The 26,647-nt window shown below is 37.6% G+C and overlaps 25 non-coding genes and 4 pseudogenes across 25 annotated transcripts; 20 read left to right on the top strand and 9 right to left on the bottom strand.

The window, feature by feature from the left end:
* Positions 1–287: 287 nt before the first annotated feature.
* LOC133016509 (small nucleolar RNA U3) lies at positions 288–495 on the bottom strand. Its single transcript, XR_009681884.1, has one exon. It is a non-coding gene; the product is annotated as a small nucleolar RNA U3 (small nucleolar RNA).
* Positions 496–1,170: 675 nt separating this feature from the next.
* Positions 1,171–1,378, bottom strand: LOC133016497 (small nucleolar RNA U3). The gene has a single exon (XR_009681873.1). It is a non-coding gene; the product is annotated as a small nucleolar RNA U3 (small nucleolar RNA).
* Positions 1,379–1,965: 587 nt separating this feature from the next.
* On the bottom strand, positions 1,966–2,173 carry LOC133016473 (small nucleolar RNA U3). Its single transcript, XR_009681850.1, has one exon. It is a non-coding gene; the product is annotated as a small nucleolar RNA U3 (small nucleolar RNA).
* Positions 2,174–2,843: 670 nt separating this feature from the next.
* Positions 2,844–3,046, bottom strand: LOC133016513 (small nucleolar RNA U3; annotated as a pseudogene).
* A 984-nt stretch (positions 3,047–4,030) lies between these two features.
* On the bottom strand, positions 4,031–4,238 carry LOC133016503 (small nucleolar RNA U3). Its single transcript, XR_009681879.1, has one exon. It is a non-coding gene; the product is annotated as a small nucleolar RNA U3 (small nucleolar RNA).
* Positions 4,239–4,802: 564 nt separating this feature from the next.
* On the bottom strand, positions 4,803–5,010 carry LOC133016508 (small nucleolar RNA U3). The gene has a single exon (XR_009681883.1). It is a non-coding gene; the product is annotated as a small nucleolar RNA U3 (small nucleolar RNA).
* A 604-nt stretch (positions 5,011–5,614) lies between these two features.
* Positions 5,615–5,822, bottom strand: LOC133016480 (small nucleolar RNA U3). Its single transcript, XR_009681857.1, has one exon. It is a non-coding gene; the product is annotated as a small nucleolar RNA U3 (small nucleolar RNA).
* A 675-nt stretch (positions 5,823–6,497) lies between these two features.
* On the bottom strand, positions 6,498–6,705 carry LOC133016479 (small nucleolar RNA U3). Its single transcript, XR_009681856.1, has one exon. It is a non-coding gene; the product is annotated as a small nucleolar RNA U3 (small nucleolar RNA).
* Positions 6,706–7,371: 666 nt separating this feature from the next.
* LOC133016478 (small nucleolar RNA U3) lies at positions 7,372–7,579 on the bottom strand. Its single transcript, XR_009681855.1, has one exon. It is a non-coding gene; the product is annotated as a small nucleolar RNA U3 (small nucleolar RNA).
* Positions 7,580–9,233: 1,654 nt separating this feature from the next.
* On the top strand, positions 9,234–9,441 carry LOC133016496 (small nucleolar RNA U3). Its single transcript, XR_009681872.1, has one exon. It is a non-coding gene; the product is annotated as a small nucleolar RNA U3 (small nucleolar RNA).
* Positions 9,442–10,116: 675 nt separating this feature from the next.
* Positions 10,117–10,324, top strand: LOC133016495 (small nucleolar RNA U3). Its single transcript, XR_009681871.1, has one exon. It is a non-coding gene; the product is annotated as a small nucleolar RNA U3 (small nucleolar RNA).
* Positions 10,325–11,337: 1,013 nt separating this feature from the next.
* LOC133016505 (small nucleolar RNA U3) lies at positions 11,338–11,545 on the top strand. Its single transcript, XR_009681880.1, has one exon. It is a non-coding gene; the product is annotated as a small nucleolar RNA U3 (small nucleolar RNA).
* A 672-nt stretch (positions 11,546–12,217) lies between these two features.
* LOC133016510 (small nucleolar RNA U3) lies at positions 12,218–12,425 on the top strand. Its single transcript, XR_009681885.1, has one exon. It is a non-coding gene; the product is annotated as a small nucleolar RNA U3 (small nucleolar RNA).
* Positions 12,426–13,019: 594 nt separating this feature from the next.
* On the top strand, positions 13,020–13,227 carry LOC133016493 (small nucleolar RNA U3). Its single transcript, XR_009681869.1, has one exon. It is a non-coding gene; the product is annotated as a small nucleolar RNA U3 (small nucleolar RNA).
* Positions 13,228–13,825: 598 nt separating this feature from the next.
* LOC133016502 (small nucleolar RNA U3) lies at positions 13,826–14,033 on the top strand. Its single transcript, XR_009681878.1, has one exon. It is a non-coding gene; the product is annotated as a small nucleolar RNA U3 (small nucleolar RNA).
* A 676-nt stretch (positions 14,034–14,709) lies between these two features.
* Positions 14,710–14,917, top strand: LOC133016477 (small nucleolar RNA U3). Its single transcript, XR_009681854.1, has one exon. It is a non-coding gene; the product is annotated as a small nucleolar RNA U3 (small nucleolar RNA).
* Positions 14,918–15,580: 663 nt separating this feature from the next.
* LOC133016485 (small nucleolar RNA U3) lies at positions 15,581–15,787 on the top strand. The gene has a single exon (XR_009681862.1). It is a non-coding gene; the product is annotated as a small nucleolar RNA U3 (small nucleolar RNA).
* Positions 15,788–16,463: 676 nt separating this feature from the next.
* Positions 16,464–16,671, top strand: LOC133016501 (small nucleolar RNA U3). Its single transcript, XR_009681877.1, has one exon. It is a non-coding gene; the product is annotated as a small nucleolar RNA U3 (small nucleolar RNA).
* Positions 16,672–17,266: 595 nt separating this feature from the next.
* LOC133016516 (small nucleolar RNA U3) lies at positions 17,267–17,462 on the top strand (annotated as a pseudogene).
* A 635-nt stretch (positions 17,463–18,097) lies between these two features.
* Positions 18,098–18,305, top strand: LOC133016475 (small nucleolar RNA U3). The gene has a single exon (XR_009681852.1). It is a non-coding gene; the product is annotated as a small nucleolar RNA U3 (small nucleolar RNA).
* A 675-nt stretch (positions 18,306–18,980) lies between these two features.
* On the top strand, positions 18,981–19,188 carry LOC133016489 (small nucleolar RNA U3). The gene has a single exon (XR_009681865.1). It is a non-coding gene; the product is annotated as a small nucleolar RNA U3 (small nucleolar RNA).
* A 703-nt stretch (positions 19,189–19,891) lies between these two features.
* LOC133016491 (small nucleolar RNA U3) lies at positions 19,892–20,099 on the top strand. The gene has a single exon (XR_009681867.1). It is a non-coding gene; the product is annotated as a small nucleolar RNA U3 (small nucleolar RNA).
* Positions 20,100–20,776: 677 nt separating this feature from the next.
* On the top strand, positions 20,777–20,984 carry LOC133016486 (small nucleolar RNA U3). The gene has a single exon (XR_009681863.1). It is a non-coding gene; the product is annotated as a small nucleolar RNA U3 (small nucleolar RNA).
* Positions 20,985–21,579: 595 nt separating this feature from the next.
* On the top strand, positions 21,580–21,775 carry LOC133016515 (small nucleolar RNA U3; annotated as a pseudogene).
* Positions 21,776–22,410: 635 nt separating this feature from the next.
* Positions 22,411–22,618, top strand: LOC133016474 (small nucleolar RNA U3). Its single transcript, XR_009681851.1, has one exon. It is a non-coding gene; the product is annotated as a small nucleolar RNA U3 (small nucleolar RNA).
* A 675-nt stretch (positions 22,619–23,293) lies between these two features.
* LOC133016476 (small nucleolar RNA U3) lies at positions 23,294–23,501 on the top strand. The gene has a single exon (XR_009681853.1). It is a non-coding gene; the product is annotated as a small nucleolar RNA U3 (small nucleolar RNA).
* A 703-nt stretch (positions 23,502–24,204) lies between these two features.
* On the top strand, positions 24,205–24,412 carry LOC133016490 (small nucleolar RNA U3). The gene has a single exon (XR_009681866.1). It is a non-coding gene; the product is annotated as a small nucleolar RNA U3 (small nucleolar RNA).
* A 669-nt stretch (positions 24,413–25,081) lies between these two features.
* On the top strand, positions 25,082–25,289 carry LOC133016487 (small nucleolar RNA U3). Its single transcript, XR_009681864.1, has one exon. It is a non-coding gene; the product is annotated as a small nucleolar RNA U3 (small nucleolar RNA).
* A 702-nt stretch (positions 25,290–25,991) lies between these two features.
* Positions 25,992–26,194, top strand: LOC133016514 (small nucleolar RNA U3; annotated as a pseudogene).
* The last annotated feature ends 453 nt before the right edge of the window (positions 26,195–26,647 follow it).

The raw sequence follows: 26,647 nt of genomic DNA, 5'->3' as shown, positions 1-26,647 counted from the left end.
TCTGACAACAGTTTGGTCACCAAGACTTTAATCATAAAGTATCAGAGACTCACATCATTGATAATCGCTGTGACACCGACTCACAAATACACATGAAGATCAATTCACCACTGAAAACAGACCCAACACAGGGTCTGAATTTCAAAATAAAGGTTCTCATAACAGCAAAACTAATTACTGATACCTATGAACCTCAAACCTTTTGTCTTTCTGGCATTACATTGAGTTCTGGACGAAAGCTTTAACTCAACATTAATGATCTTTAACTTTCAAACATCTTTATCAGAACCACTCAGAACATGTTTCCTCCTCCAGTGACTCAACCAGAAACACTGAACAATCACCAACAGTGGAGAAAACCAAGAGTCTCTTCCACCAGATTCCTGCTCTGAAGGAAACATCTTCACTCTTCATCGTGGGCAGCGAGACCAAACTCTTTAGAAACACATTTCTCAAGTCAACAACTATAGAAATGATCCCTGAAAGTATAGTCTTGGTTTGTTCTGCATGTTTCTCTGAGTCTTATATCTACAGACGTGAACCTTTACTCCTGGTGAGCTGCTGTGATCCAGGAAGACAAACCTCCTCCAATCACCAGTTACACTTTGATTTCTGTGGCTCATTGCTGTCATAACAATCATAACTGATCAGTCATCAAAGACCAAAGAACAACTGAGATGTTGTGTAGTTGAGATAATGTGGATTCAACCGTTTATATTTATGTTCAATAGTTTTTAAACCATGTTCTGAAGAAGAGTTTTGTTTTTCCTTCTCAAACTACAAGTTAATATCAGAAAACTATTTATAGATTTAGATATATTTTGGATTTTATCGTCATTTCTTGAGAAATTTTAAAGTTTGTGTAAAAAATAAAGTTTGTTGAGTCTGACAACAGTTTGGTCACCAAGACTTTAATCATAAAGTATCAGAGACTCACATCATTGATAATCGCTGTGACACCGACTCACAAATACACATGAAGATCAATTAACCACTGAAAACAGACCTAACACAGGGTCTAAATTTCAAAATAAAGGTTCTCATAACAGCAAAATTAATGACTGATACCTATGAACCTCAAACCTTTATCTTGCTGTCATTACATTGAGTCCTGGACCAAAGCTTTAACTGAGCATTAATGACCTTTATATTTCAAACATCTGTATCAGAACCACTCAGAACATGTTTCCTCCTCCAGTGTCTCAACCAGAAACACTGAACAATCATCAACAGTGGAGAAAACCAAGAGTCTCTTCCACCAGATTCCTGCTCTGAAAGAAACATCTTCACTCTTCATCGTGGGCAGCGAGACCAAACTCTTTAGAAACACATTTCTCAAGTCAACAACTATAGAAATGATCCCTGAAAGTATAGTCTTGGTTTGTTCTGCATGTTTCTCTGAGTCTTATATCTACAGACGTGAACCTTTACTTCTGGTGAGCTGGATCAGAGAGTTACACCTCCTCCTATCAGATGTTGTGTTGACACTCAGGTGTCTCTGCAGGATGAAGAGAAAGTGGACTGTGTTAGTTTGAAGTATTGTAACCGACTCATTTGGCCTGCAGGGACTTTTCAGTGTTGAACACAAATCGTGACGGAATCAAAGTTGCATCAGATCCAAACTAAAAGTGGAACCAGCAGAAACCACAGTGAACCAGTGGAGACAGTTACACACAGCCTGTCTGAATCTTGACTGGAAACAGGGACTTTGTAAACTAATCACGATAAATTAACAACGATAGAACTTTAGACAAAGATCTTGCAGATAACAACATTTTTATAACAGAACTAAAAGTCAAAGATTTTTGGACCAAATTTCAAAAAGGAAAACAAGACACTTGCATCATTTGCATAATGAGAACATTTCTAAAGGATCCATTTACTTAATTTTGCACATTCAGCATTTTTACCTTTTATTAAATATTTTAATACATTATTTCAACATTTTGAAAGTTACAGTAGCTGACCACTCAGAACATGTTTCCTCCTCCAGTGTCTCAACCAGAAACACTGAACAATCATCAACAGTGGAGAAAACCAAAAGTCTCTTCCACCAGATTCCTGCTCTGAAGGAAACATCTTCACTCTTCATCGTGGGCAGCGAGACCAAACTCTTTAGAAACACATTTCTCAAGTCAACAACTATAGAAATGATCCCTGAAAGTATAGTCTTGGTTTGTTCTGCATGTTTCTCTGAGTCTTATATCTACAGACGTGAACCTTTACACCTGGTGAGCTGCTGTGATCCAGGAAGACAAACCTCCTCCTATCACAAGTTACACTGTGATTTCTGTGGCTCATTGCTGTCATAACAATCTTAACTGATCAGTCATTAAAGACGAAAGAACAACTGAGACGTTGTGTAGTTGAGATAATCTGGATTCAACCATTTATATGTATGTTCAATAGTTTTTAAATCATGTTCTGAAGAAGAGTTTTGATTTTCTTTCTCAAACTACAAGTTAATATCAGAATAGTATTTATAGAGGTAGATGTATTTTGGATTGTATTGTCATTTATTGAGAAATTTTAAAGTTTGTGTAAAAAATAAAGTTAGTTGAGTCTGACAACAGTTTGGTCACCAAGACTTTAATCATAAAGTATCAGAGACTCACATCATTGATAATCACTGTGACACCGACTCACAAATACACATGAAGATCAATTCACCACCGAAAACAAACCCAACACATGGTCTCAATTTCAAAATAAAGGTTCTCATAACGGCAAAATTAATGACTGATACCTATGAACCTCAAACCTTTATCCCTCTTTCACTACATTGAGTTCTGGACCAAAGCTTTAACTGAACATTAATGACCTTTATATTTCAAACATCTGTATCAGAACATGTTTCCTCCTCCAGTGTCTCAACCAGAAACACCGAACAATCATCAACAGTGGAGAAAACCAAGAGTCTCGTCCACCAGATTCCTGCTCTGAAGGAAACATCTTCACTCTTCATCGTGGGCAGCGAGACCAAACTCTTTAGAAACACATTTCTCAAGGCAACAACTATAGAAATGATCCCTGAAAGTATAGCCTTGGTTTGTTCTGCATGTTTCTCTGAGTCTTATATCTACAGACGTGAACCTTTAGTCCTGGTGAACTGGATCAGAGAGTTACACCTCCTCCAATCAGATGTTGTGTTGACACTGTAAGGGAAATATAACAGTTTATTTCCCCTTTGATTGATCATGATTGAATCTCTTACAATGTAACCTTGATCATGCTGTTTCCTGTACTACTGAATGTATTTGGCCTTATTGCTCTAGACTAGGCATTGTTGTATTCATGTGATCAAAGGATCTCAACCTTTGACTGTTTAACAAACCCAAAACCAGAGTGGGAGGGGTTTAGCCAAATGTATAAAACCTAAGATCTGTTTGCTATCTGGGTGCATATTACAAACTAAACTTTCTCTGCAGAAGGAAGAGAAAGTGGACTGTGTTAGTTTGCAGTATTGTAACAGACTAATTTGGGCTGCAGGGACTTTTTGAAACCTCTTATCCCAAAGTTTCCTTCTACGATGTAACAACAATCAACCTGGCTCAGTTCAGTATTCACCCACTGAGTTCACAACCATCAACAGGCTGACGGGTCTCAGATCAACACAAGCAAGTTTTTCCAGGCTGCTCTCTTCACGTTGTCTTGACTTCTTCTGTCCTGACGTCAATGAGTAGCTTGTTTTTCCATTTAGGAGCCAGGACAGTAAACAGTCATGATTCTGTTCAGTAGCTAGCTCGCAGTGAGGGAGCAGCAAGGTGATGGGCAGGTGCAGAGCAGAGTGGATGGGCTGAGGTGGAAGGTTTACCCAAGACCTGGATGTAGACTGGACCTGATCCGTTCACAGCACGGTACACAAGTACTGGTGTCTTGATGTGTAAGCAGGAAGCAACTGGTAACTAGTGAAGGGAGCGGAGGATCATTACTACTGAAACATCTCAAACCTTCTTTCATTACATTGAGTTCTGGACCAAAGCTTTAGCTCAACATTAATGATCTTTATATTTCAAACATCTGTATCAGAACCACTCAGAACATGTTTCCTCCTCAAGTGACTCAACCAGAAACACTGAACAATCATCAACAGTGGAGAAAACCAAGAGTCTCTTCCACCAGATTCCCGCTCTGAAGGAAACATCTTCACTCTTCATCGTGGGCAGCGAGACCAAACTCTTTAGAAACACATTTCTCAAGTCAACAACTATAGAAATGATCCCTGAAAGTATAGTCTTGGTTTGTTCTGCATGTTTCTCTGAGTCTTATATCTACAGACGTGAATCTTTACTCCTGGTGAGCTGCTGTGATCCAGGAAGACAAACCTCCTCAAATCACAAGTTACACTTTGATTTCGGTGGCTCATTGCTGTCATAACAATCCTGGTTCAGAAAATGCTCAATGACCTGAAATCTTCATGCAACCAATACAAGTTGTTGAGTGATGAAAAAGCATGATCTTAATGTGTATTTGGTCTGTTTTGTTCTTCACACCCTGCAGCAGGAAGCACCTGGTGGCTGTCCTGAACTTCAGAGGTTTGATGAGGGCCCCTGAACACCAGCTCATCCTGCAGAGATTCACCGAGCTGAAGAAGAAACTGTGCAACGCCAGCGGAGACAAAACCCAAGTGTTGTTTGGAGACATGCAGGTCACCGTCAACACAGACTGCCTGTCCAATCTGCCCTTCTCCTGCCTCAGCTTCCTGCTGCCTAATTCTACACAGACAATGAACTGATCAAGAAAGGTGAAGAATATCAAGTAGTGGATTTAAAGAGGATTCTCCAATTCACAAAGTAAAGCTGACCACTCAGAACATGTTTCCTCCTCCAGTGTCTCAACCAGAAACACTGAACAATCATCAACAGTGGAGAAAACCAAGAGTCTCTTCCACCAGATTCCTGCTCTGAAGGAAACATCTTCACTCTTCATCGTGGGCAGCGAGACCAAACTCTTTAGAAACACATTTCTCAAGTCAACAACTATAGAAATGATCCCTGAAAATATAGTCTTGGTTTGTTCTGCATTTTTCCCCCAGTCTTATATCTACAGACGTGAACCTTTACTCCTGGTGAGCTGCTGTGATCCAGGAAGACAAACCTCCTCCAATCAGATGTTGTGTTGACACTCAGGTGTCTCTGCAGGAGGAAGAGAAAGTGGACTGTGTTAGTTTGAAGAATTGTAACAGACTCATTTGGGCTGCAGAGACTTTTGAACCCACAGATAGTTTTGAACATAAATCGTGACGGAATCAAAATTGCATCAGATCCCAAACTAAAAGTGGAACCAGCAGAAACCACAGTGAACAAGTGGAGACAGTTACACACAGCCTGTCTGAATCTTGACTAGAAACAAGGACTTTGTAAACTAATCACGATAAACTAACAATGATAGAACTTTAGACAAAGTTCTTGTTGATAACAGCATTTTTAAATGAGAACTAAAAGTCAAGGATTGTTGTACTAAATTTCAAAAAGGAAAAAAAGACACTTGCAGCATTTGCATAATGAGAACATTTCTAAAGGATCCATTTACTTAATTTTGGACATTCAGCATTTTTACCTTCTATTACATATTTTAAAACATTATTTCAACATTTTGAAAGTTACAGTAGCTGACCACTCAGAACATGTTTCCTCCTCCAGTGTCTCAACCAGAAACACTGAACAATCATCAACAGTGGAGAAAACCAAGAGTCTCTTCCACCAGATTCCTGCTCTGAAGGAAACATCTTCACTCTTCATCGTGGGCAGCGAGACCAAACTCTTTAGAAACACATTTCTCAAGTCAACAACTATAGAAATGATCCCTGAAAGTATAGTCTTGGTTTGTTCTGCATGTTTCTCTGAGTCTTATATCTACAGACGTGAACCTTTACTCATGGTGAGCTGCTGTGATCCAGGAAGACAAACCTCCTCCAATCACAAGTTACACTTTGATTTCTGTGGCTCATTGCTGTCATAACAATCATAACTGATCAGTCATCAAAGAAAAAAGAACAACTAAGACGTTGTGTAGTTGAGATTATGTGGATTCAACCGTTTATATGTATGTTCAAAAGTTTTTAAACGATGTTCTGAAGAAGAGTTTTGTTTTTCCTTCTCAAACTACAAGTTAATATCAGAAAACTATTTATAGATTTAGATATATTTTGGATTTTATTGTCATTTATTGAGGAATTTTAAAGTTTGTGTAAAAAATAAAGTTTGTTGAGTCTGACAACAGTTTGGTCACCAAGACTTTAATCATTAAGTATCAGAGACTCACATCATTGATAATCGCTGTGACACCGACTCACAAATACACATGAAGATCAACTCACCACTGAAAACAGACCTAACACAGGGTCTAAATTTCAAAATAAAGGTTCTCATAGCAGCAAGACTAATTACTGATACCTATGAACCTCAAACCTTTATCTTGCTGTCACTACATTGAGTCCTGGACCAAAGCTTTAACTGAACATTAATGACCTTTATATTTCAAACATCTGTATCAGAACCACTCAGAACATGTTTCCTCCTCCAGTGTCTCAACCAGAAACACTGAACAATCATCAACAGTGGAGAAAACCAAGAGTCTCTTCCACCAGATTCCTGCTCTGAAGGAAACATCTTCACTCTTCATCGTGGGCAGCGAGACCAAACTCTTTAGAAACACATTTCTCAAGTCAACAACTATAGAAATGATCCCTGAAAGTATAGTCTTGGTTTGTTCTGCATGTTTCTCTGAGTCTTATATCTACAGACGTGAACCTTTACTCCTGGTGAGCTGCTGTGATCCAGGAAGACAAACCTCCTCCAATCACAAGTTACACTTTGATTTCTGTGGCTCATTGCTGTCATAACAATCATAACTGATCAGTCATCAAAGACGAAAGAACAACTAAGACGTTGTGTAGATGAGATAATGTGGATTCAACCGTTTATATGAATGTTCAATAGTTTTTAAACCAATGTTTTGAAGAAGAGTTTTGTTTTTCCTTCTCAAATTACAAGTTAATATCAGAATAGTATTTATAGAGTTAGATATATTTTGGATTTATTGTAATTTATAGAAAAATGTTTATGTTTGTGTAAAAAATTAAGTTTGTTGAGTCTGACAACAGTTTGGTCACCAAGACTTTAATCATAAAGTATCAGAGACTCACATCATTGATAATCGCTGTGACACCGACTCACAAATACACATGAAGATCAATTCACCACTGAAAACACATGGTCTCAACTTCAAAATAAAGGTTCTCATAACAGCAAAACTAATTACTGATACCTATTAACCCCAAAACATTATCTTTCTGTCACTACATTGAGTTCTGGACCAGAGCTTTAACTGAACATTAATGACCTTTATATTTCAAACATCTGTATCAGAACCACTCAGAACATGTTTCCTCCTCCAGTGTCTCAACCAGAAACACTGAACAATCATCAACAGTGGAGAAAACCAAGAGTCTCTTCCACCAGATTCCTGCTCTGAAGGAAACATCTTCACTCTTCATCGTGGGCAGCGAGACCAAACTCTTTAGAAACACATTTCTCAAGTCAACAACTATAGAAATGATCCCTGAAAGTATAGTCTTGGTTTGTTCTGCATGTTTCTCTGAGTCTTATATCTACAGACGTGAATCTTTACTCCTGGTGAGCTGCTGTGATCCAGGAAGACAAACCTCCTCCAATCACAAGTTACACTTTGATTTCTGTGGCTCATTGCTGTCATAACAATCATGTGCGTACGCCACCTCTCACGCCAACGTTGGGATTTATAAAAACAAACTTGACGGGAAAATGTTCGATTTCTACGCAAACTTAGACCCATGCTTACGACCGTTTTGGACACGGGAAAACGCCGACACAGACGTGAGGTGGTGAACTGCAGCAGATTATTGAAATTATTGATCCAGTTCATAATTTACATTGAAACTACCCAGTGCGCAATAAATACTGCCGTGACACCGGTGCGGGGATCTGCTCGATGTGTGCATGTGAATGGAAGGACGAGGAGGAAGCGATGGTTCAGCGATCTCTGATCTCACACAGTGTGTTATCCACAGCTGCAGCGGCAGAGTATCAGTGTATTTACTTTATTAGTGACATCACTGCTGTCCCATAAAGTCGCTCTTCACCTCCACCTCACTAAGAGACACTTGATGTCAGTGTCAGAAAGTTTCACTTCCTCTTCACGTCGCTTGATGCGGTGACTCCGTCAGTACTCACGGTGGAAACCCATTGGTCAGCAGCATAATTTAATATTCACGCCGTGCTTTGCATTTATCATTTATGGTGGAAAGTGGGCGTGTTGAGGGCGGAGTTAGAGGCAGATCCACGTACGAACGTTTCCAGGTGGACTGTGATTTATAAAGCGAACATTGCGTTCAGGTGAGCTTGCGCACGGTTTTATAAATCGGAATTATCTTTTGTGTACACCATTTCCGGCTTTTGTACGTACGTACACTTTTAGTATGAATCCTACGCACTCTTTTATAAATGAGACCCCAGTACTTGTCTACGTGTTGTGAACGGATCAGGTCCAGTCTACATCCAGGTCTTGGGTAAACCTTCCACCTCAGCCCGTCCACTCTGCTCTGCATCTGCCCATCACCTTGCTGCTCCCTCACTGCGAGTTAGCTACTGAACGGAATCATGACTCTTTACTGTCCTGGCTCCCTCCAAAATGTTGAAATTATGTCTTAAAATATGAAAAAAATGCTGCATGTGCAAAATTAAGTGAAAGGAACACTTAGAAATGTTCTCCTCATTATGCAAATGTTGCAAGTGTCTTTTATTTGTTTCTGAAATTTTGTCCAAAAATCTTTGACTTTTAGTTCTGTTTTGAAAATGTTATCAGCAAGAACTTTGTCAAAAGTTCTATCATTGTTAATTTATTGTGATTAGTTTAAAAAGTCCCTGTTTCCAGTCAAGATTCAGACATGCTGTGTGTAACTGTCTCCACTGGTTCACTGTGGTTTCTGCTGGTTCCACTTTTAGTTTGGATCTGATGCAACTTTTATTACGTCACGATTTGTGTTCAACACTGAAAAGTCCCTGCAGGCCAAATGAGTCTGTTACAATTCTTCAAACTAACACAGTCCACTTTCTCTTCCTCCTTCAGAGACACCTGAGTGTCAACACAACATCTGATTGGAGGAGGTTTGTCTTCCTGGATCACAGCAGCTCACCAGGAGTAAAGGTTCACGTCTGTAGATATAAGACTCAGAGAAACATGCAGAACAAACCAAGACTATACTTTCAGGGATCATTTCTATAGTTGTTGACTTGAGAAATGTGTTTCTAAAGAGTTTGGTCTCGCTGCCCACGATGAAGAGTGAAGATGTTTCCTTCAGAGCAGGAATCTGGTGGAAGAGACTCTTGGTTTTCTCCATTGTTGATGATTGTTCAGTGTTTCTGGTTGAGACACTGGAGGAGGAAACATGTTCTGAGTGGTTCAGATACAGATATTTGAAATATAAAGAATGTTAATGTTCAGGTAAAGCTTAGGTCCAGAACTCAATGTTATGGCAGAAAGATAAAGGTTTGAGGTTCATAGGTTTCAGTCATTAGTGATGCTGTTATGAAAACCTTTATTTTGAAATTGAGACCCTGTGTTAGGTCTGTTTTCAGTGGTGAGTTGATCTTTATGTGTATTTGTGAGTCGGTGTCACAGCGATTATCAATGATGTGAGTCTCTGGTACTTTTATGATTAAAGTCTTGGTGACCAAACTGTTGTCAGACTCAACAAACTTTATTTTTTACACATACTTTAGAATTTCTCAATAAATGACAATAAAATCCAAAATATATCTAAATCTATGAATACTACTCTGATATAAATGTGTAGTTTGTGAAGAAAAAACAATCTTTTCTCCAAAATATGCTTTAAAAACTTTTGAACATACAAATAAACGGTTGAATCCACATTATCTCAACTACACAACGTCTTAGTTGTTCTTTCGTCTTTGATGACTGATCAGTTATGATTGTTATGACAGCAATGAGCCACAGAAATCAAAGTGTAACTTGTGATTGGAGGAGGTTTGTCTTCCTGGATCACAGCAGCTCACCAGGAGTAAAGGTTCACGTCTGTAGATATAAGACTCAGAGAAACATCCAGAACAAACCAAGACTATACTTTCAGGGATCATTTCTATAGTTGTTGACTTGAGAAATGTGTTTCTAAAGAGTTTGGTCTCGCTGCCCACGATGAAGAGTGAAGATGTTTCCTTCAGAGCAGGAATCTGGTGGAAGAGACTCTTGGTTTTCTCCACTGATGATGATTGTTCAGTGTTTCTGGTTGAGACACTGGAGGAGGAAACATGTTCTGAGTGGTCAGCTACTGTTACTTTCAAAATGTTGAAATTACATCTTAAAATATGTAATAAAAGGTAAAAAAATGCTGCATGTGCAAAATTAAGTAAATGGAACTTTTAGAAATCCCCACCTCATCATGCAAATGTTGCAAGTGTCTTTTTTTCCTTCATGAAATTTGGTACAAAAATCCTTGACTTTTAGTTCTGTTTTGAAAAAGTTGATATCAGCAAGAACTTTGTCCAAATTTCTATCATTGTTGGTTAAGATTAAGATAGATTTATTTATCCCACACACATGCACAGACATGCACAAGCACACTCATGCAAGGAGGGAAATTTAACCTCTGTTTTTAACCCATCTGGTGCAGGACACACAGAGCAGATGTTGGGGGAGTAAGGTGCCTTGCTCAGGGGCACTAGACAGGGTAGGGAGAATCCTCTTGGATTTTTGGACAGATCAATCCAGGTTCGTCTTTTTGTTGTTTCTCCGTGGAGTCGAACCAGAGACGAACCAGAGACCTTTTCTGCACATGGTCCAAGTTTCTGCCACTAGTCCACCGCCTCTCAAAGGTTAGAGGCGATTAGTTTAGAAGCTCCATGTTTCCAGTCAATATTCAGACAGGCTGTGTAACTGTCTCCACTGGTTCACTGTGGTTTCTGCTGATTCCACTTTTAGTTTGGGATCTGATGCAACTTTGATTCCGTCACGATTTGTGTTCAAAACTATCTGTGGGTTCAAAAAGTCCCTGCAGGCAAAATGAGTCTGTTACAATACTTCAAATGATGAAACTTAATACGGATAATGTTCATGTTTATTTATCACTGTACCACTTGTCTCGATTACATGAAATTAGCAGGTCAGGTATTTAAAGAACGTTTTCTGACAGATGATTGTTATGACAGCAATGAGCCACGGAAATCAAAGTGTAACTTGTGATTGGAGGAGGTTTGTCTTCCTGGATCACAGCAGCTCACCAGGAGTAAAGGTTCACGTCTGTAGATATAAGACTCAGAGAAACATGCAGAACAAACCAAGACTATACTTTCAGGGATCATTTCTATAGTTGTTGACTTGAGAAATGTGTTTCTAAAGAGTTTGGTCTCGCTGCCCACGATGAAGAGTGAAGATGTTTCCTTCAGAGCAGGAATCTGGTGGAAGAGACTCTTGGTTTTCTCCACTGTTGATGATTGTTCAGTGTTTCTGGTTGAGTCACTGGAGGAGGAAACGTGTTCTGAGTGGTTCTGATACTGATGTTTGAAAGTTAAAGAAAATTCATGTTCAGTTAAAGCTTAGGTCCAGAACTCAATGTAGTGACAGAAATATAAAGGTTTGAGGTTCTATGGGTATCAGTAATTAGTTTTGCTGTTATGAGAACCTTTATTTTGAAAATGAGACCCTGTGTTAGGTCTGTTTTCAGTGGTGAGTTGATCTTCATCTGTATTTGTGAGTCGGTGTCACAGCGATTATCAATGATGTGAGTCTCTGATACTTTAAGATTAAAGTCTTGGTGACCAAACTGTTGTCAGACTCAACAAATTCAATTTTTAAACTTTAAAATTTCTCAATAAATGACAATAAAATCCAAAATATATCTTACGCTATAATTACCTTTCTGATATTAACTTCTAGTTTGTGAAGGAAAAATAAAAATCTTCTTCAGAACATAATTTTAAAAACTTTTGAACATACATATAAACTGTTGAATCCACATTATCTCAACTACACAACGTCTCAGTTGTTCTTTGGTCTTTGATGACAGATCAGTTATGATTGTTATGACAGCAATGAGCCACAGCAATCAAAGTGTAACTTGTGATTGGAGGAGGTTTGTCTTCCTGGATCACAGCAGCTCACCAGGAGTAAAGGTTCACGTCTGTAGATATAAGACTCAGAGAAACATGCAGAACAAACCAAGACTATACTTTCAGGGATCATTTCTATAGTTGTTGACTTGAGAAATGTGTTTCTAAAGAGTTTGGTCTCGCTGCCCACGATGAAGAGTGAAGATGTTTCCTTCAGAGCAGGAATCTGGTGGAAGAGAGTCTTGGTTTTCTCCACTGTTGATGATTGTTCAGTGTTTCTGGTTGAGTCACTGGAGGAGGAAACATGTTCTGAGTGATTCGGATACTGTTACTTTCAAAATGCTGAAGTTATGTCTTAAAATATGTAAAAAGAAATGCAAAAATGCTGCATGTGCAAAATTAAGTAAATGGAACCTTTATAAATTTTCTCCACATTATGCAAATGTTGCAAGTGTCTTTTTTTCCTTTATGAGATTTGGTCCAAAAATCTTTGACTTTTAGTTTTGTTTTTAAAATGTTATTATCAGCAAGAACTTTGTCTAAAGTTCTATCATTGTTAGTTTATCGTGATTAGTTTATAAAGTCCCTGTTTCCAGTCAATATTCAGACAGGCTGTGTGTAACTGTCTCCACTGGTTCACTGTGGTTTCTGCTGGTTCCACTTTTAGTTTGGGATCTGATGCAACTTTGATTCCGTCACGATTTGTGTTCAACACTGAAAAGTCCCTGCAGCCCAAATGAGTCTGTTACAATTCTTCAAACTAACACAGTCCACTTTCTCTTCCTCCTGCCGAAACACCTGAGTGTCAACACAACATCTGATTGGAGGAGGTGTAACTCTCTGATCCAGTTCACCATGAGTAAAGGTTCACGTCTGTAGATATAAGACTCAGAGAAACATGCAGAACAAACCAAGACTATACTTTCAGGGATCATTTCTATAGTTGTTGACTTGAGAAATGTGTTTCTAAAGAGTTTGTTCTCGCTGCCCACGATGAAGAGTGAAGATGTTTCCTTCAGAGCAAGAATCTGGTGGAAGAGACTCTTGGTTTTCTCCACTGTTGATGATTGTTCAGTGTTTCTGGTTGAGGCACTGGAGGAGGAAACATGTTCTGAGTGGTCAGCTACTGTTTCTTTCAAATTGTTGAAATTAAGTCTAAAAATATGTAATTAAAGCTAAAAATGTGTGACAAATTAAGTAAATGGAACCTTTAGAAATGTTCTCCTCATTATGCAAATGTTGCAAGTGTCTTTAATTCCTTTATGAAATTTGGTCCAAAAATCTTTGACTTTTAGTTTTGTTTTGAAAATGTTGTTATCAGCAAGAACTTTGTCTAAAGTTCTATCATTGTTAGTTTATCGTGATTAGTTTACAAAGTCCCTGTTTCCAGTCAAGATTCAGACAGGCTGTGTGTAACTGTCTCCACTGGTTCACTGTGGTTTCTGCTGGTTCCACTTTTAGTTTGGGATCTTATGCAACTTTGAGTCCGTCACAATTTGTGTTCAAAACTATCTGTGGGTTCAAAAAGTCCCTGCAGGCCAAATGAGTCTGTCACAATACTTCAAACTAATACAGTTCACTTTCTCCTCCTCCTGCAGAGACACCTGAGTGTCAACACAACATCTGATTGGAGGAGGTGTAACTCTCTGATCCAGTTCACCATGAGTAAAGGTTCACGTCTGTAGATATAAGACTCAGAGAAACATGCAGAACAAACAAAGACTATACTTTCAGGGATCATTTCTATAGTTGTTGACTTGAGAAATGTGTTTCTAAAGAGTTTGATCTCGCTGCCCACGATGAAGAGTGAAGATGTTTCCTTCAGAGCAGGAATCTGGTGGAAGAGACTCTTGGTTTTCTCCACTGCTGATGATTGTTCAGTGTTTCTGGTTGAGACACTGGAGGAGGAAACATGTTCTGAGTGGTTCTGATACAGATGTTTGAAATATAAAGTTCATGAATATTCAGTTAAAACTTCAGTCCAGAACTCAATGAAACTAGAGAAAGATAAAAGTTTGGGGTATATCGGTATCAGTAACTAGTGTTGCTGTTATGAGGACCTTTATTTTGAAATTGAGACCCTGTGTTGGGTCTGTTTTCAGTGGTGAGTTGATCTTCATGTGTATTTGTGAGTCGGTGTCACAGCGATTATCAATGATGTGAGTCTCTGATACTTTTATGATTAAAGTCTGGGTGACCAAACTGTTGTCAGACTAAACAAACTTTATTTTTTACACAATCATAAACATTTCTCAATAAATGACAATAAAATCCAAAATATATCTAACCCTATAAATACTATTCTGATATTAACTTGTAGTTTGTGAAGGAAAAACAAAACTCTTCTTCAGAACACGGTTTAAAAACTATTGAACATACATATAAACAGTTGAATCCACATTATCTCAACTACACAACGTCTTAGTTGTTCTTTGGTCTTTGATGACTGATCAGTTATGATTGTTATGACAGCAATGAGCCACAAGAATCAAAGTGTAACTTGTGATTGGAGGAGGTTTGTCTTCCTGGATCACAGCAGCTCACCAGGAGTAAAGGTTCACGTCTGTAGATATAAGACTCAGAGAAACATGCAGAACAAACCAAGACTATACTTTCAGGGATCATTTCTATAGTTGTTGACTTGAGAAATGTGTTTCTAAAGAGTTTGGTCTCGCTGCCCACGATGAAGAGTGAAGATGTTTCCTTCAGAGCAGGAATCTGGTGGAAGAGACTCTTGGTTTTCTCCACTGTTGATGATTGTTCAGTGTTTCTGGTTGAGACACTGGAGGAGGAAACATGTTCTGAGTGGTTCTGATACCAATGTTTAAAATAAAAAGATCATTAATGTTCTTTTAAAGCTTCGGTCCAGAACTCAATGTAGTGACAGAAAGATAAAGGTTTAAAGTTCTATAGGTATCAGTCATTAGTTTTGCTGTTATGAGAACCTTTATTTTGAAATTGAGACCCTGTGTTAGGTCTGTTTTCAGTGGTGAGTTGATCTTCATGTGTATTTGTGAGTCGGTGTCACAGCGATTATCAATGATGTGAGTCTCTGATACTTTATGATTAAAGTCTTGGTGACCAAACTGTTGTCAGACTCAACAAACTTCATTTTTTACACAAATTTTAAAATTCCTCAATAAATGACAATAAAATCCAAAATATATCTAACTCTATAAATACTATTCTGATATTAAGTTGTAGTTTGAGAAAGAAAAATAGAACATGGTTTAAAAACTATTGAACATACATATAAACTGTTGAATCCACATTATCTCAACTACACAACGTCTTAGTTGTTCTTTCATCTTTGATGACTGATCAGTTATGATTGTTATGACAGCAATGAGCCACAAAAATCCAAGTGTAACTTGTGATTGGAGGAGGTTTGTCTTCCTGGATCACAGCAGCTCACCAGGAGTAAAGGTTCACGTCTGTAGATATAAGACTCAGAGAAACATGCAGAACAAACCAAGACTATACTTTCAGGGATCATTTCTATAGTTGTTGACTTGAGAAATGTGTTTCTAAAGAGTTTGTTTCGCTGCCCACGATGAAGAGTGAAGATGTTTCCTTCAGAGCAGGAATCTGGTGGAAGAGACTCTTGGTTTTCTCCACTGTTGATGATTGTTCAGTGTTTCTGGTTGAGACACTGGAGGAGGAAACATGTTCTGAGTGGTTCTGATACAGATATTTGAAATATAAAGAATGTTAATGTTCAGGTAAAGCTTAGGTCCAAAACTCAATGTAGTGACAACACGATAAAGGTTTGAGGTTCATAGGTATCAGTAATTAGTTTTGCTGTTATGAGAACCTTTATTTTGAAATTGAGACCCTGTGTTAGGTCTGTTTTCAGTGGTGAATTGATCTTCATGTGTATTTGTGAGTCGGTGTCACAGTGATTATCAATGATGTGAGTCTCTGATACTTTTATGATTAAAGTCTTGGTGACCAAACTGTTGTCAGACTCAACAAACTTTATTTTTTACACATACTTTAGAATTTCTCAATAAATGACAATAAAATCCAAAATATATCTAAATCTATGAATACTATTCTGATATAAATGTGTAGTTTGTGAAGAAAAAAACAATCTTTTCTCCAAAATATGCTTTAAAAACTTTTTAACATACAAATAAACGGTTGAATCCACATTATCTCAACTACACAACGTCTTATTTGTTCTTTCGTCTTTGATGACTGATCAGTTATGATTGTTATGACAGCAATGAGGCACAGAAATCAAAGTGTAACTTGTGATTGGAGGAGGTTTGTCTTCCTGGATCACAGCAGCTCACCAGGAGTAAAGGTTCACATCTGTAGATATAAGACTCAGAGAAACATGCAGAACAAACCAAGACTATACTTTCAGGGATCATTTCTATAGTTGTTGACTTGAGAAATGTGTTTCTAAAGAGTTTGGTCTCGCTGCCCACGATGAAGAGTGAAGATGTTTCCTTCTGAGCAGTAATCTGGTGGAAGAGACTCTCGGTTTTCTCCACTGTTGATGATTGTTCAGTGTTTCTGGTTGAGACACTGGAGGAGGAAACATGTTCTGAGTGGTCAGCTACTGTTACTTTCAAAATGTTGAAATTGCATCTTAAAATATGTAATAAAAGGTAAAAAATGCTGCATGTGCAAAATTAAGTAAATGGAACTTTTAGAAATCCCCACCTCATCATGCAAATGTTGCAAGTGTCTTTTTTTCCTTCATGAAATTTGGTACAAAAATCCTTGACTTTTAGTTCTGTCTTGAAAAAGTTATCAGCAAGAACTTTGTCTAAAGTTCTATCATTGTTAGTTTATCGTGATTAGTTAAAAAGTCCCTGTTTCCAGTCAATATTCAGACAGGCTGTGTAACTGTCTCCACTGGTTCACTGTGGTTTCTGCTGGTTCCACTTTTAGTTTGGATCTGATGCAACTTTGAGTCCATCACGATTTGTGTTCAAAACTATCTGTGGGTTCAAAAAGTCCCTGCAGGCAAAATGAGTCTGTTACAATACTTCAAACTAAAAGTCCACTTTCTCCTCCTCCTGCAGAGACACCTGAGTGTCAACACAACATCTGATTGGAGGAGGTGTAACTCTCTGATCCAGCTCACCAGGAGTAAAGGTTCACGTCTGTAGATATAAGACTCAGAGAAACATGCAGAACAAACCAAGACTATACTTTCAGGGATCATTTCTATAGTTGTTGATTTGAGAAATGTGTTTCTAAAGAGTTTGGTCTCGCTGCCCACGATGAAGAGTGAAGATGTTTCCTTCAGAGCAGGAATCTGGTGGAAGAGACTCTTGGTTTTCTCCACTGTTGATGATTGTTCAGTGTTTCTGGTTATAAAGGTCATTAATGTTCAGTTAAAGCAGCTTTGGTCCAGAACTCAATGTAGTGACAGAAAGATAAAGGTTTGGGGTTCATAGATATCAGTATTTAGATTTGCTGTTATGAGAACCTTTATTTTGAAATTGAGACCCTGTGTTAGGTCTGTTTTCAGTGGGTAGTTGATCTTCATGTGTATTTGTGAGTCGGTGTCACAGCGATTATCAATGATGTGAGTCTCTGATACTTTATGATTAAAGTCTTGGTGACCAAACTGTTGTCCGACTCAACAAACTTAAGTTTTTTACACAAACATAAACATTTCTCAATAAATGACAATAAAATCCAAAATATATCTAACTCTATAAATACTATTCTGATATTGACTTGTAGTTTGTGAAGGAAAAACAAATCTCTTCTTCAGAACATGGTTTAAAACTATTGAACATACATATAAACTGTTGAATCCACATTATCTCAACTACACAACGTCTTAGTTGTTCTTTGGTCTTTGATGACTGATCAGTTATGATTGTTATGACAGCAATGAGCCACAGAAATCAAAGTGTAACTTGTGATTGGAGGAGGTTTGTTTTCCTGGATCACAGCAGCTCACCAGGAGTAAAGGTTCACGTCTGTAGATATAAGACTCAGAGAAACATGCAGAACAAACCAAGACTATACTTTCAGGGATCATTTCTATAGTTGTTGACTTGAGAAATGTGTTTCTAAAGAGTTTGGTCTCGCTGCCCACGATGAAGAGTGAAGATGTTTCCTTCAGAGCAGGAATCTGGTGGAAGAGACTCTTGGTTTTCTCCACTGTTGATGATTGTTCAGTGTTTCTAGTTGAGACACTGGAGGAGGAAACATGTTCTGAGTGGTTCTGATACTGATGTTTGAAATATAAGGATCATTAATGTTCAGTTAAAGCTTCGGTCCAGAACTCAATGTAATGGCAGGAAGATAAAGGTTTGAGGTTCATAGGTATCAGAAATTAGTTTTGCTGTTATGAGAACCTTTATTTTGAAATTGAGACCCTGTGTTAGGTCTGTTTTCAGTGGTGAATTGATCTTCATCTGTATTTGTGAGTCGGTGTCACAGCGATTATCAATGATGTGAGTCTCTGATACATTATGATTCAAGTCTTGGTGACAAAACTGTTGTCAGACTCAACAAACTTTATTTTTTACACAAACTTTAAAATTTCTCATTAAATGACAATAAAATCCAAAATATATCTAACTCTATAAATATTATTCTGATATTATTTAATAGTTTGAGAAGGAATAACAAAACGCTTCTTCAGAACACGGTTTAAAAACTATAAAACATACATAGAAACGGTTGAATCCACATTATCTCAACTGCACAACGTCTAAGTTGTTCTTTGGTCTTTGATGACTGATCAGTTATGATTGTTATGACAGCAATGAGCCACAGAAATCAAAGTGTAACTTGTGATTGGAGGAGGTTTGTCTTCCTGGATCACAGCAGCTCACCGGGAGTAAAGGTTCACGTCTGTAGATATAAGACTCAGAGAAACATGCAGAACAAACCAAGACTATACTTTCAGGGATCATTTCTATAGTTGTTGACTTGAGAAATGTGTTTCTTAAGAGTTTGGTCTCGCTGCCCACGATGAAGAGTGAAGATGTTTCCTTCAGAGCAGGAATCTGGTGGAAGAGACTCTTGGTTTTCTCCACTGTTGATGATTGTTCAGTGTTTCTGGTTGAGACACTGGAGGAGGAAACATGTTCTGAGTGGTCAGCTACTGTTTCTTTCAAACTGTTGAAATTAAGTCTAAAAATATGTAATTAAAGCTAAAAATGCTGCATGTGCCAAATTAAGTAAATGGAACCTTTAGAAATGTTCTCCTCATTATGCAAATGTTGCAAGTGTCTTTAATTCCTTTATGAAATTTGGTCCAAAAATCTTTGACTTTTAGTTTTGTTTTGAAAATGTTGTTATCAGCAAGAACTTTGTCTAAAGTTCTATCATTGTTAGTTTATCGTGATTAGTTAAAAAGTCCCTGTTTCCAGTCAATATTCAGACAGGCTGTGTAACTGTCTCCACTGGTTCACTGTGGTTTCTGCTGGTTCCACTTTTAGTTTGGATCTGATGCAATTTTGAGTCCATCACGATTTGTGTTCAAAACTATCTGTGGGTTCAAAAAGTCCCTGCCGCCAAAATGAGTCTGTTACAATACTTCAAATGATGAAACTTAATACGGATAGAGTTCATGTTTATTTATCACTTTACCACTTGTCTCGATTCCATGAAAATAGCGGGTTATTGAGGTATTTAAAGAATGTTTTCTGAAACATGATTGTTATGACAGCAATGAGCCACAAGAATCAAAGTGTAACTCGTGATTGGAGGAGGTTTGTCTTCCTGGATCACAGCAGCTCACCAGGAGTAAAGGTTCACGTCTGTAGATATAAGACTCAGAGAAACATGCAGAACAAACCAAGACTATACTTTCAGGGATCATTTCTATAGTTGTTGACTTGAGAAATGTGTTTCTAAAGAGTTTGGTCTCGCTGCCCACGATGAAGAGTGAAGATGTTTCCTTCAGAGCAAGAATCTGGTGGAAGAGACTCTTGGCTTTCTCCACTGTTGATGATTGTTCAGTGTTTCTGGTTGAGACACTGGAGGAGGAAACATGTTCTGAGTGGTTCTGATACAGATGTTTGAAATATAAAGATCATTAATGTTCAGTTAAAGCTTCGGTCCAGAAGTCAATGCAATGACAGAAAGATCAAGTTTTGAGGTTCATAGGTATCAGTTATTAATTTTGTTGTTATAAGAACCTTTATTTTGAAATTGAGACCCTGTGTTGGGTCTGTTTTCAGTGGTGAATTGATCTTCATGTGTATTTGTGAGTCGGTGTCACAGCGATTATCAATGATGTGAGTCTCTGATACTTTATGATTAAAGTCTTGGTGACCAAACTGTTGTCAGACTCAAAAAACTTTATTTTTTACACAAACTTTCAAATTTCTCATTAAATGACAATAAAATCAAAAATATTTTCTAACTCTATAAATACTATTCTGATATTAACTTGTAGTTTGTGAAGGAAAAACAAATCTCTTCTTCAGAACATTGTTTTAAAAACTTTTGAACATACATATAAACGGTTGAATCCACATTATCTCAACTACACAACGTCTTAGTTGTTCTTTCGTCTTTGATGACTGATCAGTTATGATTGTTATGACAGCAATGAGCCACAGAAGTCAAAGTGTAACTGGTGATTGGAGGAGGTTTGTCCTCCTGGATCACAGCAGCTCACCAGGAGTAAAGGTTCACGTCTGTAGATATAAGACTCAGAGAAACATGCAGAACAAACCAAGACTATACTTTCAGGGATCATTTCTATAGTTGTTGACTTGAGAAATGTGTTTCTAAAGAGTTTGGTCTCGCTGCCCACGATGAAGAGTGAAGATGTTTCCTTCAGAGCAGGAATCTGGTGGAATAGACTCTTGGTTTTCTCCACTGTTGATGATTGTTCAGTGTTTCTGTTTGAGACACTGGAGGAGGAAACATGTTCTGAGTGGTCAGCTACTGTTACTTTCAAAATGTTGAAATTGCATCTTAAAATATGTAATAAAAGGTAAAAAATGCTGCATGTGCAAAATTAAGTAAATGGAACTTTTAGAAATCCCCACCTCATCATGCAAATGTTGCAAGTGTCTTTTTTTCCTTCATGAAATTTGGTACAAAAATCCTTGACTTTTAGTTCTGTCTTGAAAAAGTTATCAGCAAGAACTTTGTCTAAAGTTCTATCATTGTTAGTTTATCGTGATTAGTTAAAAAGTCCCTGTTTCCAGTCAATATTCAGACAGGCTGTGTAACTGTCTCCACTGGTTCACTGTGGTTTCTGCTGGTTCCACTTTTAGTTTGGATCTGATGCAACTTTGAGTCCATCACGATTTGTGTTCAAAACTATCTGTGGGTTCAAAAAGTCCCTGCAGGCAAAATGAGTCTGTTACAATACTTCAAACTAAAAGTCCACTTTCTCCTCCTCCTGCAGAGACACCTGAGTGTCAACACAACATCTGATTGGAGGAGGTGTAACTCTCTGATCCAGCTCACCAGGAGTAAAGGTTCACGTCTGTAGATATAAGACTCAGAGAAACATGCAGAACAAACCAAGACTATACTTTCAGGGATCATTTCTATAGTTGTTGATTTGAGAAATGTGTTTCTAAAGAGTTTGGTCTCGCTGCCCACGATGAAGAGTGAAGATGTTTCCTTCAGAGCAGGAATCTGGTGGAAGAGACTCTTGGTTTTCTCCACTGTTGATGATTGTTCAGTGTTTCTGGTTATAAAGGTCATTAATGTTCAGTTAAAGCAGCTTTGGTCCAGAACTCAATGTAGTGACAGAAAGATAAAGGTTTGGGGTTCATAGATATCAGTATTTAGATTTGCTGTTATGAGAACCTTTATTTTGAAATTGAGACCCTGTGTTAGGTCTGTTTTCAGTGGGTAGTTGATCTTCATGTGTATTTGTGAGTCGGTGTCACAGCGATTATCAATGATGTGAGTCTCTGATACTTTATGATTAAAGTCTTGGTGACCAAACTGTTGTCCGACTCAACAAACTTAAGTTTTTTACACAAACATAAACATTTCTCAATAAATGACAATAAAATCCAAAATATATCTAACTCTATAAATACTATTCTGATATTGACTTGTAGTTTGTGAAGGAAAAACAAATCTCTTCTTCAGAACATGGTTTAAAACTATTGAACATACATATAAACTGTTGAATCCACATTATCTCAACTACACAACGTCTTAGTTGTTCTTTGGTCTTTGATGACTGATCAGTTATGATTGTTATGACAGCAATGAGCCACAGAAATCAAAGTGTAACTTGTGATTGGAGGAGGTTTGTTTTCCTGGATCACAGCAGCTCACCAGGAGTAAAGGTTCACGTCTGTAGATATAAGACTCAGAGAAACATGCAGAACAAACCAAGACTATACTTTCAGGGATCATTTCTATAGTTGTTGACTTGAGAAATGTGTTTCTAAAGAGTTTGGTCTCGCTGCCCACGATGAAGAGTGAAGATGTTTCCTTCAGAGCAGGAATCTGGTGGAAGAGACTCTTGGTTTTCTCCACTGTTGATGATTGTTCAGTGTTTCTAGTTGAGACACTGGAGGAGGAAACATGTTCTGAGTGGTTCTGATACTGATGTTTGAAATATAAGGATCATTAATGTTCAGTTAAAGCTTCGGTCCAGAACTCAATGTAATGGCAGGAAGATAAAGGTTTGAGGTTCATAGGTATCAGAAATTAGTTTTGCTGTTATGAGAACCTTTATTTTGAAATTGAGACCCTGTGTTAGGTCTGTTTTCAGTGGTGAATTGATCTTCATCTGTATTTGTGAGTCGGTGTCACAGCGATTATCAATGATGTGAGTCTCTGATACATTATGATTCAAGTCTTGGTGACAAAACTGTTGTCAGACTCAACAAACTTTATTTTTTACACAAACTTTAAAATTTCTCATTAAATGACAATAAAATCCAAAATATATCTAACTCTATAAATATTATTCTGATATTATTTAATAGTTTGAGAAGGAATAACAAAACGCTTCTTCAGAACACGGTTTAAAAACTATAAAACATACATAGAAACGGTTGAATCCACATTATCTCAACTGCACAACGTCTAAGTTGTTCTTTGGTCTTTGATGACTGATCAGTTATGATTGTTATGACAGCAATGAGCCACAGAAATCAAAGTGTAACTTGTGATTGGAGGAGGTTTGTCTTCCTGGATCACAGCAGCTCACCGGGAGTAAAGGTTCACGTCTGTAGATATAAGACTCAGAGAAACATGCAGAACAAACCAAGACTATACTTTCAGGGATCATTTCTATAGTTGTTGACTTGAGAAATGTGTTTCTAAAGAGTTTGGTCTCGCTGCCCACGATGAAGAGTGAAGATGTTTCCTTCAGAGCAGGAATCTGGTGGAAGAGACTCTTGGTTTTCTCCACTGTTGATGATTGTTCAGTGTTTCTGGTTGAGACACTGGAGGAGGAAACATGTTCTGAGTGGTCAGCTACTGTTTCTTTCAAACTGTTGAAATTAAGTCTAAAAATATGTAATTAAAGCTAAAAATGCTGCATATGCCAAATTAAGTAAATGGAACCTTTAGAAATGTTCTCCTCATTATGCAAATGTTGCAAGTGTCTTTAATTCCTTTATGAAATTTGGTCCAAAAATCTTTGACTTTTAGTTTTGTTTTGAAAATGTTGTTATCAGCAAGAACTTTGTCTAAAGTTCTATCATTGTTAGTTTATCGTGATTAGTTAAAAAGTCCCTGTTTCCAGTCAATATTCAGACAGGCTGTGTAACTGTCTCCACTGGTTCACTGTGGTTTCTGCTGGTTCCACTTTTAGTTTGGATCTGATGCAATTTTGAGTCCATCACGATTTGTGTTCAAAACTATCTGTGGGTTCAAAAAGTCCCTGCCGCCAAAATGAGTCTGTTACAATACTTCAAATGATGAAACTTAATACGGATAGAGTTCATGTTTATTTATCACTGTACCACTTGTCTCGATTCCATGAAAATAGCGGGTTATTGAGGTATTTAAAGAATGTTTTCTGAAACATGATTGTTATGACAGCAATGAGCCACAAGAATCAAAGTGTAACTCGTGATTGGAGGAGGTTTGTCTTCCTGGATCACAGCAGCTCACCAGGAGTAAAGGTTCACGTCTGTAGATATAAGACTCAGAGAAACATGCAGAACAAACCAAGACTATACTTTCAGGGATCATTTCTATAGTTGTTGACTTGAGAAATGTGTTTCTAAAGAGTTTGGTCTCGCTGCCCACGATGAAGAGTGAAGATGTTTCCTTCAGAGCAAGAATCTGGTGGAAGAGACTCTTGGCTTTCTCCACTGTTGATGATTGTTCAGTGTTTCTGGTTGAGACACTGGAGGAGGAAACATGTTCTGAGTGGTTCTGATACAGATGTTTGAAATATAAAGATCATTAATGTTCAGTTAAAGCTTCGGTCCAGAAGTCAATGCAATGACAGAAAGATCAAGTTTTGAGGTTCATAGGTATCAGTTATTAATTTTGTTGTTATAAGAACCTTTATTTTGAAATTGAGACCCTGTGTTGGGTCTGTTTTCAGTGGTGAATTGATCTTCATGTGTATTTGTGAGTCGGTGTCACAGCGATTATCAATGATGTGAGTCTCTGATACTTTATGATTAAAGTCTTGGTGACCAAACTGTTGTCAGACTCAAAAAACTTTATTTTTTACACAAACTTTCAAATTTCTCAATAAATGACGATAAAATCCAAAATATATCTAACTCTGTAAATACTTTTCTGATATTAACTTGTAGTTTGTAAAGGAAAAACAAATCTCTTCTTCAGAACATGGTTTAAAAACTATTGAACATAAACGGTCGAATCCACAATATCTCAACTACACAACGTCTTAGTTGTTCTTTGGTCTTTGATGACTGATCAGTTATGATTGTTATGACAGCAATGAGACACAGAAATCAAAGTGTAACTTGTGATTGGAGGAGGTTTGTCGTCCTGGATCACAGCAGCTCACCAGGAGTAAAGGTTCACGTCTGTAGATATAAGACTCAGAGAAACATGCAGAACAAACCAAGACTATACTTTCAGGGATCATTTCTATAGTTGTTGACTTGAGAAATGTGGTTCAAAAGAGTTTGGTCTCGCTGCCCACGATGAAGAGTGAAGATGTTTCCTTCAGAGCAGGAATCTGGTGGAAGAGACTCTTGGTTTTCTCCACTGTTGATGATTGTTCAGTGTTTCTGGTTGAGACACTGGAGGAGGAAACATGTTCTGAGTGGTTCTGATACTTTTACTTTCAAAATGTTGAAAAGATGTCTTAAAATATCTATTGAAAGAAAAAAATGCTTCATGTGCAAAATTAAGTGAAAGGAACATTTAGAAATATTCTCCTCATTATGCAAATGTTGTTCGTGTCTTTTATTTGTTTCAGAAATTTTGTCCAAAAATCTTTGACTTTTAGTTCTGTTTTGAAAATGTTATCAGCTAGAACTTTGTCTAAAGTTCTATCATTGTTAGTTTATCGTGATTAGTTAAAAAGTCCCTGTTTCCAGTGAAGATTCAGACAGGCTGTGTAACTGTCTCCACTGGTTCACTGTGGTTTCTGCTGTTTCCACTTTTAGTTTGGGATCTGATGCAACTTTGAGTCCATCACGATTTGTTTTCAAAACTATCTGTGGGTTCAAAAAGTCCCTGCAGCCCAAATGAGTCTGTTACAATACTTCAAATGATGAAACTTAATACGGATAGAGTTCATGTTTATTTATCACTGTACCAATTGTCTCGATTCCATGAAAATAGCGGGTTATTGAGGTATTTAAAGAATGTTTTCTGAAACATGATTGTTATGTCAGCAATGAGCCACAGAAATCAAAGTGTAACTTGTGATTGGAGGAGGTTTGTCTTCCTGGATTACAGCAGCTCACCAGGAGTAAAGGTTCACGTCTGTAGATATAAGACTCAGAGAAACATGCAGAACAAACCAAGACTATACTTTCAGGGATCATTTCTATAGTTGTTGACCTGAGAAATGTGTTTCTAAAGAGTTTTGTCTCGCTGCCCACGATGAAGAGTGAAGATGTTTCCTTCAGAGCAGGAATCGTGTGGAAGAGACTCTTGGTTTTCTCCACTGTTGATGATTGTTCAGTGTTTCCGGTTGAGACACTGTAGGAGGAAACATGTTCTGATACAGATGTTTATAATGTAAAGAAAATTAATGTTCAGGTAAAGCTTTGGTCCAGAACTCAATGTAATAGCAGAAAGATAAAGGTTTGAGGTTCTATAGGTATCAGTAAATGGTTTTGCTGTTAGCAGAACCTTTATTTTGAAATTGAGACCAGGTGTTGGGTCTGCTTTCAGTGGTGAGTTGATCTTCATGTGTATTTGTGAGTCGGTGTCACAGCGATTATCAATGATGTGAGTCTTTGATACTTTATGATTAAAGTCTTGGTGACCAAACTGTTGTCAGACTCAACAAACTTTATTTTTTACACAAACTTTAAAATTCTCAATAAATGACAATAAAATCCAAAATATATCTGACTCTATAAATACTATTCTGATATTAACTTGTAGTTTTTGAAGGAAAAACAAAATTCTTCTTCAGAACATTGTTTAAAAACTATTGAACATACATATAA

The sequence above is a fragment of the Limanda limanda genome, chromosome 12 (assembly GCF_963576545.1).
Source record: "Limanda limanda chromosome 12, fLimLim1.1, whole genome shotgun sequence".
Taxonomy (NCBI): domain Eukaryota; kingdom Metazoa; phylum Chordata; class Actinopteri; order Pleuronectiformes; family Pleuronectidae; genus Limanda; species Limanda limanda.
The sequence above is the reverse complement of the archived record's forward strand: the minus strand, read 5'-3'. Positions and strand labels throughout refer to the sequence as shown.